The following is a 16,782-nucleotide window of genomic DNA, read 5'->3' on the forward strand; positions in this document are numbered from 1 at the left end:
TCTAATGTGGTCGAATCTGGTACCACTATTGTATTACACGTGGTGGAAATGGAAATCTATCACATAAATTGAATGCTGATATTTATTGGCTCTTGGAACGTATGTGAAATATCATAGAAGCAAACCATAGAAGGAAAACCAAGCAATGTCGTAGATGAATGAATGCTTCCAGCTTCCAACCAAAGAATGACGCAGAATATGTTTTCTTCAGCTCCGGCTTACCGACTTTAATAGCAATCTAATGTCTACATAAATAGAGAAAAAAACAAACTGACGATTGATAAGTTTGCAGATGCAACCGCTGGAGCCCAAAACTTTAATTTTGCGTAAGAAAACAGTAACTGCTGACGAAGAAAGAACAACCATAAAGAAACAATACGAGAACTATGGCCGTATTAATTCGCTCTAAATAACGATGAAGAACAGTGAAGATTGTGAAATACGATATCCGTGAAAGTATGGAATACGGATATTTTCCTTCAATAATCGGTATTTGACCACATATAATTTTAGCATGCATACCGCAGAACGGTTTCAAGTTGTGCTGGTTAGTTGGCTGTCTGGTATTTCAGATATAGAAAAATTAAGCAGTACGCCGTGTTAGTTTGACGTTATTTTATATTCAATCCTGCATTACTTCGCATTGCTCCGTTTAGCATTATTAGGAATTTTAGGCCTAAACTCTAAACAAATTGGGCTAAAAATTATTATTTACTCAACTACATAAATTTTAAATAAATAGCTGACATAACATAATGGTGACGTAAATTAAAATATAGAATACTTTCGAAAACGGTTTAACAAGAAATGATGGTGCAGTGGCAATAAAGAAAATAAAAGTCAACCATGTACGAAACACGCTCGAATAAGCCAATAAAGAGAAATATTAGGCAGCTTGAACAAACGTGTTTCGTATATTTTATCGCTTAAATTCGACTTAGTTTATGGCGTGTCTGTTCCTTGTTGAGATTTTTCTAGCTGTTCTTTAAATGTTCAACACTTTTGCATCTCCAACTTTAATTAAGCAGTCATCGCTTTTCAAGTATCATATTTCCTAAATATAGTCTGAAGCGATCATAATAAATCTCATTTCGAAAAGTTAAAGCAAATACAAATCATCGCCGTTAAGCAATAACATCGTTAGAACATATTCATGACAATATCTTAAAGTAGGAGGAACTTTCTCTTCCGAATCCACTTTAGTTTTAAAATCCCATTTATTATTAGACAAGCCCACAATACATGGTTATATTGTAAACAGATTGTCGTTTTCCCATCAAGTGGTTAATTATAATTGAAGATTTAATTGATTTTCTGAGAGAGTTAAGATTGTAATTAAAGCGTCTTCTGAATCGTCAAAGCTTAAATAAAAAACTGAAACTAGTTTGCGATTAATTTTGGACAAAACATTGACGCATCTCGCAAAACGCAAAAATAGATTTTTCACAATGAGCAATTAAATTCTAAAAAAACCTCATCTGCCCATTTGCCAGATGTTTCGTTTTAGTGCAGGAAACATACTGATTGTTGTAAATCTTGGCAAGAAGCTCCGATCACTAGTCAGTCACTTCAAGGAATTCCAGAAAATAAACACGACTCTGTTACAGTTTTGCGTAAAAATAATTTCGTTACTCAACGACATTTTTTTCCTCGAGCAGCTCGCTTTCTTTGAAACTGAACACTCTAATTTTAAAAAAGTGACAGCAAAGCGGTTCGCCTGAAACCACGTTAAAAATGGCACAATCCATTACGAGCCAGTATCTTTATTTGATTTTTTCTTGGCAGTAGATCGATCAGCCTGACGATCAGTCAACCTCATATCGACACAGAAAAATCATCGGACGATTTTCAACGCGGTCAATTTTTAAAAAACAGTGTTAATGACCCAAAATTTCGCTTATGTGTAGTTTTTGCGAAAACATTATAATGCTTTGCTTACATTCAAGCTAAAAATAAGAACATCACTCCCCTTCTTTGATTTATTTCTTTAAACGTTCGCTAACTGGGAATCGAGTAGAGTATAGTATCATGATATTTCCCTGCAAATACATCATTAAGGTAAAAATGTCTGTTTAACTGTTTCAGTTGATGAGTTTCAGGTAGAGTTTCGTTTACATTGAAGATAAATCATTGCACTGAATCCGTGGCAATCATCAATAATCATTATAAATCCATAACATAAAAATAAATTCACAGGATGACGTACTTTGTGGGTCATCTGGGCGGAGTGAATTAATAACCTGGGTGAACGTTTATTTAAAGAAATATGAAAAATTGTTTGTTGACATTTTTGACTATTTTCAGTGCCCGCGTAAATTACTACCAGCAGGTGGGCGAATCCATTGTGAAATATTCGTCAGTGCTTTATTATTAAAAAGATCTCCCACTTTCTAAAAATCAACGTGAGCCGCTTTTTGACCTAAGCTAAAAACAACATGACTGATGCATAAGCGCTTCAGTGCTGCAGAGCTCCAAAAAAATATGGAATCAAAACGAAATTACAAAATCTAATTAAAATAATTTTAGTAAAAAACCCAACATAATACTAAATACTTTGCATTCGCGTTTCAATAAATGCGAAGTGTAAACCACGAAAGTCAATTCTAACCGTAAAATTATCTACCGACTTAAGCTCCTGCTGATTTTTTATTTAATCTGCGCCTCACGATTGTGCTCTATGCGCTCTTTTGAATTTTGAACACCCGTGCAACACTTTTAGAAGAGTAGAAGAGTAGCAGAATAGTATCGGTTGTTTTTCGATCGGAGAATCCAAATTTGCAGAACCTTAAACTTTCACCAGATGCCACGACTAGTCTTTCATTTGTAACATATTTTTTTGTAATTTTCGTTCAACTTTATAAAGGATTTCAAACACCCAAGATGTTGATACCGTGTATATTGAAAATTTCGATCGGCTCTAACAAATCGAACGAAATTGCGATACTCAAAAGTAATTAAATAAAATCTACAGTTAGTTTTGTAATTATTATCGAGAGAACACCTGCCTTTACAACAACATATGTTACATATTTTGCATCATACGGCCGTTAGACTAATCAAATTATTAACACGCAAAACAATGTCAACCTAATACTTTTCTTAAATGACTGATTCACTATTACAAACATTATGGATAACTGGGGACATATTTATGGCTCGCAAAAGTCAGGATAAAGCTTCGCACCACTTATTTACAAGCAGCAAGAAAAACTTCGCTCAATAAATTATAGGAATATTGACTGGCAAATGTTTTTCTAACCAGAAATTAAGCCACTATTTACGAATCGGCCAATAAATTAACAACGTCATACACCAACGATTCTTTTTCGTATACCTGCGAAACTTTGAGGTACATTAATCAAGGCCAACCTCGCTCTGTTGCTTTCGATAATAAAAAATGAGCTTCTTTTTTGGAATCGATTCAAAAAAATGTTCTAAACAAATTTTGAGTTGATATTGTTTTAAACTGGCCCAAAATTATACACACACAAAATATGTAAATACAGTAATGGAAGTGAAACAGGAAAAAATAATTAAAAGTAGAATACGAATGAAAAAGCAATTAAATAAATAGCCCAGCAGGTCCTAGTCGTTTTTTCCAGTGATGAATGTCTTGAAAACTAGCCGGAGAACATCAAACCAAAACCGTCAAATGTCCAACATCCGCAAATAAATCAACGACTTATCGAAATATCGCTATTCTGGGCGATTAAAAATAAAAAATAATGTGTGGAAACGGCCTATTACAAGAAGAGAACGTCAGATGTGGCACATTTCTGAAATTAATCGACACTATTTGGCAATGATTCGAAATTAATAAATTGATACATGGTGTTCCATGAAAAATCTTAATTTTCTGTAATAAATCACCGGCTAATTTATTTGAGGATCCTTCTAATAGACACGATCTCAACTCAATCATACATAGGTGTTCTTTGAGTATTAGATATTAGTGAATGTCAATTATCAATCCGCTCCCGCTGCGAAATCTCGTTAGTTTCTGTTCAGTTTTTTAATATAATTTTATCAGGAAATCAAATCGAAAACATCTTTATAGTAACACAAAAGGGAACAAATTCGGAAACAATAAAGAAATTAAATTTAATTGTAAAACCTTTTTGACATGGCTCATGAAATATAGAGCCAGATGTTTAGGAGCGATCATTAAACTTTACCCTGCTTGTTACGCTCTAACAAAACGTTTATTCTTTAAAACGATCAAGCTTTGATCAACCAAGTTCGATACTGACATGCAAACTTTGCGAACGACTGCTGAAAATAAAATGGTTTTATATTTGCAACCAGAAAATAATCAAACAAACGCTCACGTAGATTAAGCGATAGTGCTTTTCTCTGACGCAAAAAACTTTGGCCAATGACCCAATTATTTTTTCGGTCCATGAAATACCCAATCAATTTGCAAAAGAAAGTAAGTCTTCTTGAAACGCGCCAACGAACTGTAAATTTTGAACCACTTTGGTCAAATGCAATTTATCACGTTTTCATAATACCCTTTAATTATGGTTGCTCAAATTATAACATACCAAAAATTATGACTCCCTGTCGAAATGTTGTTGGAGCCTGTACAAGTCACTTTAGATATAAAAAGTGGTTAATTAAACGAGTGCGAATTCTACAGCGAGTATTTCCGAACCGATTGATTGCTGAAAAGACAGGGTGTTACAATTGCGACGAATTGGCAGTCGGGAGCTCGTAAACTGTAAGCAAATTCCCGAATTAAATCAACCAATAATAAATCTTGGAAAGGCTAATAAAATTGACAAGAAAATGCTAGTAAAGGCTTCATTGTTTATAAACTTTTAGTTGGGACTGCAAAGAAACTGGCCGGCTTTATGTGCTCGTGTAAAGGCCACAAACCATTTAAAATTCAGAAGACTTTATTTCAAACTGTTATAATTAGAGACCAGATTGCATTCGTAAAAACGCCGATCTAAATCAAGGTTTAAAAAAAGTTAAATAAAATTGTGGTGTAAATGAAAACAATTGTATAAATTTTGAAAATGGCTAGAAATTGTGACGATCCTGAATTGAAGCTGGCGAGTATTTCGGACTTTTTGGCAGTGGAGAAAAATAATTTATTTCTTGTGTTTTGCAACAATGAGCTGAATCGATTCATTTCGAAGTAACAAGCTCACAAATCCGCATTCATAAAGTGTTTGGGTCAATAATAAAGAAGAAATCGACCTCTAGAAGATTCTAAACGCTCGAAAAAGGCTTAAAATGAAACAAAAATTTCGATTATTTCGTAACTGAAATTCTAGAGTGTTTTTCATTGAGTTCGCTGCAGTTCTCGCTTCCTTGAGATGAAATTGATGTAGAATTCAAGGCGCTTTCACAAAATTGATATTTTTGCAAAAAATCACCTCCACCCGATTTCAGGCAAAAATCTAAATTTCACACCTGTGTTTTTTTGACCTCAGTTATTGCTTTCAACGTAAAAATGTCACAAATGCGCATTTATAAAGTATTTGGGTCAATAATAAAGAAAAAATCGTCGGTTATAGCGCGTAAACGCTCAAAAAACGGTTAAATTGTGTCGAAAATATTGATTATTTCAAAACTAAACTTCTGGCGCGATTTTCAATGAGTTCGTCGCTTCGATGAGAGGAAAATGATGTCGAATCCAAGGCACTTTGACAAAATTTTCTTTTTTTCAGAAAATCGACCTCCAGCCTTTGAAATTTTTCGGGCAAAAATCAAAATTTCACATGTGTGTTTTTCGAGCTCAATCGATTCCTTTCGATGTAAGAAGCTCRCGAATGCGCATTTATAAAGGGTTTGGKTCAATAATAAAGAATATATCGTCGGTTAAAGCTCGTAAACTCTGAAAAAACTGTTAAATTGTGTCGAAAATATTGATTATTTCAAAACTGAACTTCTAGCGCGATTTTCAATGTGTTCGTTGCATTCCCGCTTCTTGGAGATGAAACCCGATTTTACGGAAAACGCTTTTTTTCAAATAAGGTGAAACTGAGAGTCGGCGAAAGATATGTTTCTGGCAACATTTTATAACTTATATGCAGTTAAACGGATGAGATTTGAGACCACCGCGTGTCCAATGCATGTTTATTCTGATGAATTAACCAACACAAATTGAGATACCAGCAAGACCATTAATAATAAAAATTAATGTGTTAGTCAAATGCTATTTGAGCAGTTGTCTGATTTCTGATGACCCAGCACGTGTATGAAGTTTATCAACCAGGCGAAAAAACAACCGCTTTTCGATTGCAATGTAAAAGTAATATTGTTTGTTCAGTCCTGACATCTAGCGCAAAAAGCATCCGTATTTCTTCACTAAAAGCAAATTTATTTCACATGAAAGAGTAAGTTTCATTCAACTTCAACGTACAACGTTCAATAAATACATGAATTCTAATCAAAAAAAATCCCGAAACGTTACGCATTTATTTCGTCTACTAACCAAATCAATAATCAAAATCGCATGTCTGTTTAAAATCTATTTCGAACCGGAACTCCTGACATATTCGAGCTTTAAGAGATTCGATCTAAGAGCAATAATAAGCTTATTAATAAAGAATGAAAAAAGTTGAAGGTGAACAATTTTAATGTCGAATTATTTAAATTTTTATTGGGTGAAAGTCGATCGATGAATTAAAATCGACGGGCGACAGTTATCTTGACTGCACATGTCGTTACTTTCTCATAGGTAGTGATTGAATTAATATGTGGATTGATCTGCTGATGAGATGATCAAATGACGAGACGATCGAGAACGAAGCCCAGAAAAAAGCGCTTCAAGGTAACGGGCTTTCTTAAACTTAGTGGGAACTAAAACAGTTTTTTTTTAATACTTTTCTTTTATTTCCCCATTAAATCTTCCACTTAAACGATGAGCAGAATAATCACGAAATCAGTGTAGCAATTCGATTCGTCGATGTCAATGGTAATATAACGATAAATAACGAGCAACTATTGTTCGATCAGTACCATTAATAATTTCCCTCTAAAGGTCACTTATTAATTCACCAGCGGAAAAAGAACAAGTTGCCCTGTTGAGTAATGTACTGTCGATTCTCCATGAAATATCGCTCTAATTTTCCCATTTTATTGCATTAACCTTGTTTCAACGATAACAAGCTAATTGAAGTGCTAATGAAAAAGCAAGTAAAACCGCCAAAAATAAAATTCAAAATTGACTAGATAATTACTTCCGAAAATAACCGATAATAAAGCCTTCGAGAGTTACTATATCTATTAATACACTTATGGCCTCTACGTGACGTAGTTATCCAACTGAAATTACCTATTTTTATTTTCCAGTAAGTTGGCGAAAAGATGAATAGTAAACGTACCTTGGAATTTCGCATTATGCAATATTTTGCAAGAATTTGCGAATTTCTATTTCGAAAAGAATGCCTTAAATCAGGCTAAAATATCCAGGTTGACTCGAAATTAGCGTTGATTAAATTAAAACAAGTTTTTTGGAAATAGTCTCTTCAAGTCATGGTTTTAGCTTAGTAGATTAAGGTTCTTTGAAATAGTAATTAGAGAGTACCTACACAATAAAACCGGGACAGTTATAAAAATTATGAGAGTAACTGAAAAAAAGTGAAGAAACAACGCAGAAAAAAAGGAAAAGTGACCTTACAAGTTTTTGGACCAAAAATTCAATTTTTACATGTACGATTTCTTAGTTCAATGGATAGTTCCTGACACTAGAAGCTTCTTGATGGTCATATACAGGCTGATTCTGGCCGTATTAGAGCAGATAGAGGCAGGCAATTGAAAATCGGAAATTATTAAGACAGGTCAAAACTAGGCAATTTGTGCAGTTATTTCGGTTTACCGCGCTCTATCAGGTTTCTCTGTTATTATTTATTGCAGAAGTTTGTTTTTTCGCCTATTGTTGCAAAGAGCAACTAACACTAGTCATCATTACTAAAAAGCTTTAAGGCATTGATTTCTTGATCTAAATCCAATCCTGTATAAGGCAGTGCCCAGGTAAACAGAGAACTTTGAAATTTATTGCGAGAGATACTCGAGAATGTATTTATGGATCAATAAAATATGGAATTAAAATAACTCCGAGAAATAGCTAAAGCGCAAATTGCCCGTCATTTCGCTACTATTCTAGTTCTTCAAACGGTCTATTATCGCCCTGAGCATTCTTGGTTAGAAAATCGCTATTTTATCAGCATTGGAAACGCTCTGTCTAATCGACACTATTAGTGCGAAACGCGTTTTACTATAATCAGCTCAAGATGAAAAACGCCCAAGAAAAAATTGACGACTAAATTTACCAATAAAATCTTCCAAAAGATTATCACATGCACTTAACGTATGCTAATTAATTCAAATATTTTAATAAGTGCGACCATAAAAATGGTGAAATACGTTGCAGAGGTTCCAGTATATTGAAAATACTCTAAAACCCATATTCTATTAAAATTGAGTAACATCTGTTCGGCGAAAGTAAAAATAGCCGGTTTATATCCGTGTAGATGAAATTAGCTGATATTGTTTTATTTCCTTTGTATAAGCAACCACACATATGTATTTCCAACTTTTGTATTCTTCATTATTGTTTGTAATGTTCATTCGGAACATTACTCTTTAATTAACTCACACTAAAAAGGGTCATATTTTCTCAAAGTTTTGAATTCAATTTTTTTATTGGCGTGGAAAGCGCCATTTTTCTCGTTTTCAATCGGTGGTAGCGTTTTTCCACGTTTATCCCATTTTTGACGCAAAATTTCAAATAAAATTGATTTTTTTACCAGAAAATTATTGATGCCTTTAAAAATAAGTCCTGGCTTCCATTCAGTATTTGTTAGCGTTGATTGGGTTTCTGTTTATAAATTGTTAGACTTTTGTAAACTGGATTTTGATAGGTTTTAAATACAGAAAATACTAACTTAAATCTTCCATAGATTTAATGGAAGATTTAAGATTTCATTTAGTTATTAATCGGGAAAATAATTTTTCATCTCTACAGCTTTACATATAAATAACAAATTACCGTACTTTTCTGTGGATCTATTAAAAATAATCTATTCAATCTGGGACTCGACCACATGGCTACCGTGTCGAAACACCTGAAATCTGACGCTGCGAAACCAGCTATAGAGATACTTGGCCTAGAATGCCATTAAAAAAAATCGAAAAAACCCCCGTCAATCTGCATAGCATTAAAAGGAGGGCATATAAATCGCCGCTGATAAGTTTTCAACGTTTAATACGTCTAATTGCAGGTTTTATGGGAAACATGATCGATATAACAATTTCTTACTGAATTAAATCGTTTATGGCAACAATTATGGGACATTAAGAAAATGCGTTTTTCAGCGATCTAAATTGCAGTTTAGTCTGCACTGAAGCGGAAAGGATAATATGTAAACTTTAACACTTGATTTGTGTATTTTTATTACAAATATTATGCGAATCATTATTACTGTTATTATGAAATTGATGGAAAATAAACTAGTATTCCGACAAGTGCTGAAACATTCGAATTTAGAGCATCGTTAAAACGTTAACGCACACGGCACTTGAAACATCCTGCAGGAAAAATCAATTCTCTTACAGTTGATCAATTTCTTCAAGGGGACTTTAATTTAATTAATTAATTAAAATTTGATCAAACAAATCTTGCATTAATAGATACGAAATACTGTTTTCATATACATGCAAGTTACTAAAATAAACCGATTGGAAATGTTGGTTCCAAGCGACAAATAATGTAATCTGATGCATTGCAATATTGCGTTTTCAAATACAAGCATGTACAACACTATAGACTTGAAGTAAATCCGTTAAACAAGTTTGGGTACACTCGATTCACCAACACCCAATAAACAAGAGCCAGACTATCGGGGCAACACCCTGTACGGCTCGAATTTACATACAATAAAACTAAAAATTACCGCCCATTGTTTGGCAAACAGAAATTACTATGGTACACTTATGGTATGGTAATATTAATTTACGGGCTTCATGGTTTTCGGAGAACTAATCTCTGTTTTTCCGAGAGTTCCGAGAGAGTTGACTGTACAGAATCGTTATTCTAGGGTGCATCCACAGGTAAAATTGCTCATTTGACTGCGAAAGTTCAACGCTTTTGATATTACAAAAAACAATTTAAAAATGCACTCGAACAATATAAATATGAACGCGCAGCATGCCAATATGCAAATAATTATAACCTACCATGTAAGATAGTTAATTAAATATATCATGCTTTGCATAAAGAACTTTATCTTGGCATTGTGTTCAATCCAATTATGAATTATTCAAATGCCGCTGATCTAATTAAAATGATTGATTAATTGTCGACAGCTCATATAATTTTTCTGCATGGCTCGAAAAGCTCGACTGCTCGCTTAATGAAAAACCGAAATGTTCTTCTTTCCTCTATCATTAGCTACCAATATTGCCTATATGCTAATTGATTCATTAATTAGAGTTATTAGTTGCCTTAAATTAGTCGTAAAACTTTTTAGCGCAGTTTTATATGCCGAAAATTCATGATAGCCAATGTGTTATTTTGTGATCTTTAATTTTCTAACGGTGAATCAAAAAAATCGTCTTTCATAAATAATCACAGGACGTTCGCTTTAAAAGCTCCAGATCCAATTCCACAACATTAAATAATTATTTTGTCGGGACAGATAGTAGTTAGCTTTTTCAAGGTGTTTTTTTTTTGTTAGTTTTCATCAACCACAAAAATCGGCATCTTTCGTAAATGGATTTCGTGATCACTGATTTTATGTGTTTAATAATTATACTGATATTATCACTGGACCGTGCACTTGGGCTTTTTACTATTCAGAAACCACGAAATTATGTTGGTGGTCAAGCGAAGAGTAAAGCTTACACATCGTGTGTAATTACGAGTTTTTCTAATTCTATTGACTTAATTTTTGGTTCGTATAAAAGCGTATAATAGAAAATATATTATCATCATTTTGGCCCGAAATTACCTAAGTTTTATAGCTGAAAATACCCAAATCTCAGGACTAATTTAAGTTTTGAAGTAGGCAAGTGCAGATTTCGACGTTCGCCAACCTCAGGCACCCCCAAGACCGGTTTCGAGCCTATTAGCTCTCATCAGCTGGGTTCAGCCTGAAATTAGCGATACCAAAACTTGCACAAACACTTGCGACAGTAACTAGGCATTAAAAAGTGCATAATAGAATTTGGAGAATCGAGTGTCTAGGGGGTGCCTGAGGTTGGCGCACGTCGAAACCTGCACTTGCCTACTTCAAAAACTCATGACGGCTCTGCTGATGCCGAAAGTTTTTTATTATTAATTTCAGTTTTGTTTTTCCAACTAAAACGAATCGCATAATTTCAGAAGCACATTAATTGAGTGTCTGCTAACGACTTACTAGTTTTAGCTTTTCACATTCCACGCAGACCAAAAGAAGATCTTCTTCAAGACCATTCAGACGGTTTTCCTTTTAAATTACATTGCATTTTTTAATTTAAATTCTTGAATATTTAATTGAAATTGGATGGGGAAATTTGGCGATCCGAAGCAGGTAGAAACTGTTGAGATTTTCGAGTTTTTGGGCACCATTGACGAGAATTTGTTTCCGACGTTTTGCAAGTACGAGGGGCTTCCACCTTCCGAGATGGTGGCTGTGTCGAGAAAATGCAAAAAAGGTTCCACGACGGCTTAAAATCCCGAAAATTCATCAGTTTCAAGAAATAGCCGTGAAAACCTAACAGACAGATTGTCCACATTCTGTATACAATACACCAAAGGAAATGAAAAAATACTCAAAATAGTCAATTATTTTAAAAAAATTAATGAACATGCGTTATTAATTGATTTAAATCAATACACATTTAGCAATGACAAGGTAATAACAGATAAATTCACTATGGACAAATAAAATATTGATACACCTGCACCTCATTCATGCCATTTGCACGCGATTTATTAACTTAGTTTATTGATGTATGTTTATTTTTAAGCTTTAATCGATTCATTTCAATGTAGCTTTAGTTTCTTTTCCTCGCTAATTATTCAACACATTCATGTTTGGCAACAGAAGCAAATTCAACACGTACTTTCTTCAATTTTCCAACATGTTTTTATTGTTTTTGTTGCCTGCTTTTGTTGTTATAATTAAGGACTATTCAGGATCATTTCAAGCCAAACTGATCAACCTACAAAGTTTTTCGCAATTCCAAACTTTTGAAAAATGACTAAAAACACATGCATTATAAATTTAAAGAACATATTGAAGGCTTTAAATCAATTATGACCTTAACAACTTTCTCCCATTTCCTCTAACAGTACAAATGCAAAGTAGATAGAGGATGCAGTAAAAAATGAAAGTAAATTTTACCAGGCATATAATAATATGCTTGAAGCTTGCACATGCGAGCAAATAAGCGTTTAATTAGCATGTGACCTGGTAGGTTTTTAGCTTCGCAACACCCTGTATAAGCGAGGGAACACGCACGTAGAGCGAGCCGGCTTTAAAATGATACGAATATATGTTTATGTCTCTTTTAGGAAAATTTTTATGGTTTGGTATCTTGGCTTTTATGTTTATTCAAATTTATTCACGAGAAACGACTCGTTTTCAGATAAGTTGAAAGGAGGACTGTTTGAAGTTATGTATTAATTTGCTGGAATATTTTCGGTTCTTTATAATACCTACTGCTGGATTATTGSTGTTTTACCAATCCGCCCACGCCTACATCATCAAATCATTACCAAAKAATTTTAAATGAGTGGAAAAGTCATGTAATTGCAAAAAAATGAGCCTCAGTAGAAGACGTGAAGTATTTCAACTTAAATGGGTAGTTGTATAATGGAAGATTTACGTGTATGATTTCCGCGCTCAATTGATTGTTTTCGRCCCAACGTCCTTAACAACTTMATTTTTATTGAAATTTCCTGCATAACCAATTAAATACWGGCATAATTTCWTTGGGTTCCAAACCATGTTCGGTTTGAAAAAAATYCTAATCCGGTAAACGTGCAATAATAACAATAATTACAATAATTGATAATTGGAAAGATTACGCCGAGCAATATCCTAGCTAAAGAGCACTAAACGCATATTAATAACTTAATTTCACTATTGCGAAATAGTTGCACGAGGCCTAAATTAATTAATATTATATGATACCTAATAGGTGAAGCAGCCAAACGATGAAACAGTGCTCAGACTGCTCAGGATATTCAGAATTATATTACATCCTTTGTAATCTTGCATCCAGTGCGGAATATGATTGGTAATTACATGTTCCATTATTGAGGTTCAGTGTAATGTTTCATCAGGATTAATTACTGAATTATTCTCGAAGTTCTTATTTAATTTCATTTGTTGAGTTGTGTTGGAAATACGCCTTTTCATTTATCTTCCATGACTGACAGATACCTTTGCTCTTAAGTGGAGGACCATTTCTTCTCAGCCAACCGGTCCAAGGAAGGAAATTTGCAAAATTTAAACCCACAAAACAAAAGGAAAAGTTCGAAAACTTCCTTTTTATTTCGATTAATTCCCCATATTTAATCAAAGTAGGTTTTAAAGAAGGTACCCTAAAGCTTCTGCGCTTCACAATTTACAAAGGTAAATTATTTTTCGATTCGATATACTTCCATGCTTCCATTCGTACTACTTCCAAATTACCATTCACAAAAACAATATAAATTACTATCTAGATTAGTTCTACTTTTTTATAGTACGCCTTAAAACACATCAGGTCAGGTAAGTGTATACTTAGGTTCAATTAATAATACGTCGAAGGACGAAGGCTCTGGAGAAAACAAGAATGAATAATTACCTTTAAAATAGAGCTTAAAATTAAAATGCGGATTAATCATTATGTGTGCAAGGAATTTCAAATCGTTATTATTTACAAAGGCAGTGCCCGTTTTCATGCTCGTTAAGGCAGCATAGATACGTTTTCTAGTTGTGAAGTTGATTACATGTATTGCTAGTTCAGAAGAACAATACAGATATTTTTTCCAATTTTCTCGAACAGAAACAGTTTCTTTTGTCGAGATTTATTTTTAATAGTTTTTTCGCTTTACTCTGCCCTCCAATATCTTTGTGTCAAGTTTTCATTTTGCATGAATGTTCAAATTCCCGTAAATAATTGGTTGCGGTTTTTAAATATTACCATTTCCAAACCTCGTCAAAAGCAAACAAAAATTACGCAAAGGTAATAAAGCCCAGGAAAAAATAAATTTTTGATGATAAAAAAATGGCCATTATTAACTATGTATGGTGTAAGAGTGAAAAAATGACAACGAAACAACCACGATCGTCCAATAAGGAAGAAAGAAAAATTCCAACCTAACATCACTCTGCGCTAATGCATTGCGTACAGTTGCTGGTTAGTTAAAACTTGATTTATGAAATAATAACAAAATATTTTAAAATAAAAATAAATTTGCGTAGTTTGCGCTTAAAGAAACTAAACTGACATTATGAGTTGCTTGATTAAACTGTTTTTAACTTTTACAATCCCACCTTTAAGCGGATCTTGGTAAACGCCTGCAGATCGAATATCAAAATTCGAGTAAAACGAAAAATGGCCTTTAAAAAGTTCGGTAATTCATTAAATATTTGTACCTTAGAGTGGTCGTAAAAATCGTTTATTATAAAACAACCTCGACGATGGCAATGGACATTTCAAAGTAATTCTTTCATTTAACGGGTTCACACTGTAAATGTAAGCAAACAGTTGTGGCTTTGAAGATTTTGAAATTTGTTTGTTTACGTCGGTTATGTCATCGGTGGTATTTAGAGCCTGAAGCTAACAGAGACATACTTTTAAATGTTCATAGTCTTGTGAAGGTTGCTTGGATTTAATGATTGTTGGTCATAGTAGGAGCCCAAAAGACAAACTACTACTGGTTGAAACGAGTGAGGCTCTCATTTTCCAACAGCGCTTTATTCAATAGCTGCAGTAGCTCAGAACTCCTCTGAGCGATGTTAATCCAGCGCGGCTTTACATACATCAAGCGCAAATGGATCATTCAGGCTGGAGAAGTTTTTTGCTCCAAATGATTCTGGGGCACTTGTAAGCAACATCATTTTAATCTCCGTCAATGCATTAGCATTGCTTCATGTAAAAAGAAACTTCCTCCTTGTACGTTATGCAAATGGCAGCAGACCGTTGCAATTAATGTAATAATCCAAATATGCTCCTCTCCGAAGATGTTTACGGACGAGATCCGACGAGTGTCCGATTGGATGTAAATAGCTTAATTAAACTAGGGACTTTATTGCACCGCTTCGTTAAGAAACAACTATTCGAAACTGAAAATCTTTATTACCAACCTTATCACATTCCTCGCGTTCTCCGGGTCTCTACAAGCAATGATTTCTGCCGACATCAACTTCTGCACATATCACCGGACACCAACGACTTTTTAAACTTTCTGCGGCCACTTTCACTAGCAATTACTGTACAAATTTCCAGTTTGACTCCTCCAAGCACTTAGTAGATAATCATGCAAAAGCTCTCCCTTAGCAGCATAGAATTGTTTAAAGCACTATCCGCAAATTGCCTAGCGAACCAAAAAAAATCACAAAATTTCACCAGATTCAGTAACAAAATCCTGCGTATGTTTTGCGTAACTTTACCGAAAAACCTTGTCTGACGCCTATCGGATTTTAAACAGCGCTTTGCACCTTTTGTTTTTCAACCGTTGGCCGAAACTGACGGTCATGCAAGCCGTGGAGGAACAGCCGCCATTCCACCGCTGCTTCGACGAAGAAGGCCGCGAAGAGCACGAAGAAAAAAAGATTGAAGCAGTTGACGGTGTGTTTGCTTGAAACGAGTGAATGCCCCGCTGAGTCGATGGCGTTTTCAATGGTTTCGCGATGGTACGCTAAGGGCTGCACGAAGAACCGTCTTGGGAATGTTTTGAATATCGCGTTACCGAAGACACAAACGCTATGAGAAGAAAAACGAAACGATCCAATTTGACGTGCTCTCCGATTTGAAACTTGAACGGAACTGTAAAATGTGCACGGTCTGGAACTGAAAAGCTATTTGAGAGCGCTATTTCGATTTCGCGACCACTGTTTCGCTTGGGATCTGATATTTTTAGAACTCTCCACGAGTTACGATTTGCGCTTTTTTGAGGAAAAACGCGTGTCCAACACGCCAGTTCGAAATACGTTTGTTCTTATACGTAACATGGTTAAGAAAAGTTCGCTTTTCGTCAATTTTCAACAGTTGGCGCAATACAAGTCTGCCTCCTGCTCTCATTAGAGCCGAAAGAACGACTGCTCCGAATATTCCTCAGTTTATATGTTCTCAGCATTCTTCATGTTTTTCACAAAATCTCGTCGTTCGATTTAATTTTCATTTCAAAATTAGTCGGAAACTCCCAGAAAAAGCCTTAAGTTTTTGAAGAATTCCACAATGATGAAAAATCTCATAAAAGCGCCCAAGTATTCCAGACGCCTGAGCCCAAGCAAAGCACGCGATAAAGCGTTATCATCATGAACTTAAACTAAATTTTCCAATCAAAGTTCTACTAACATTTCATATTTTTCGGCTATAAAAAGCTGAAGAAAAAAATCCATATATCCAAAAACAACGCCTCGCTTTGCTTCGTCCATCGATTTTAACCCAGAAGGACTAGTTACATGCCTACAATATGGAAAATGTACAGAATGGATGATTTGAAAAATCAGGAAAATGTTGCTTTTTCTCATTTCCCAAGCCTCTTAAAAGAACAATTAGTGCTCTGAGAAATGGGCCAAAAAAGTGGCATAATGCACAACATTTTGGCCTGATCTTGTGCCTAAATAT

General features: G+C 34.5%; 1 protein-coding gene across 1 annotated transcript in view; it reads right to left on the reverse strand.

Moving 5' to 3' along the window:
- Positions 1-16,029, reverse strand: part of LOC125502324 (ankyrin repeat domain-containing protein 6-like) — a gene marked incomplete in the record, with an annotated part of 49,602 nt that extends 33,573 nt beyond the window's left edge. The window contains 1 exon segment of the mRNA XM_048664158.1: positions 15,297-16,029.
- Positions 16,030-16,782: the final 753 nt, after the last annotated feature.

Source organism: Dendroctonus ponderosae, unplaced genomic scaffold, assembly GCF_020466585.1.
Source record: "Dendroctonus ponderosae isolate FM_Combo_2020 unplaced genomic scaffold, Dpon_F_20191213v2 Dpon_F_20191213_2, whole genome shotgun sequence".
Taxonomy (NCBI): domain Eukaryota; kingdom Metazoa; phylum Arthropoda; class Insecta; order Coleoptera; family Curculionidae; genus Dendroctonus; species Dendroctonus ponderosae.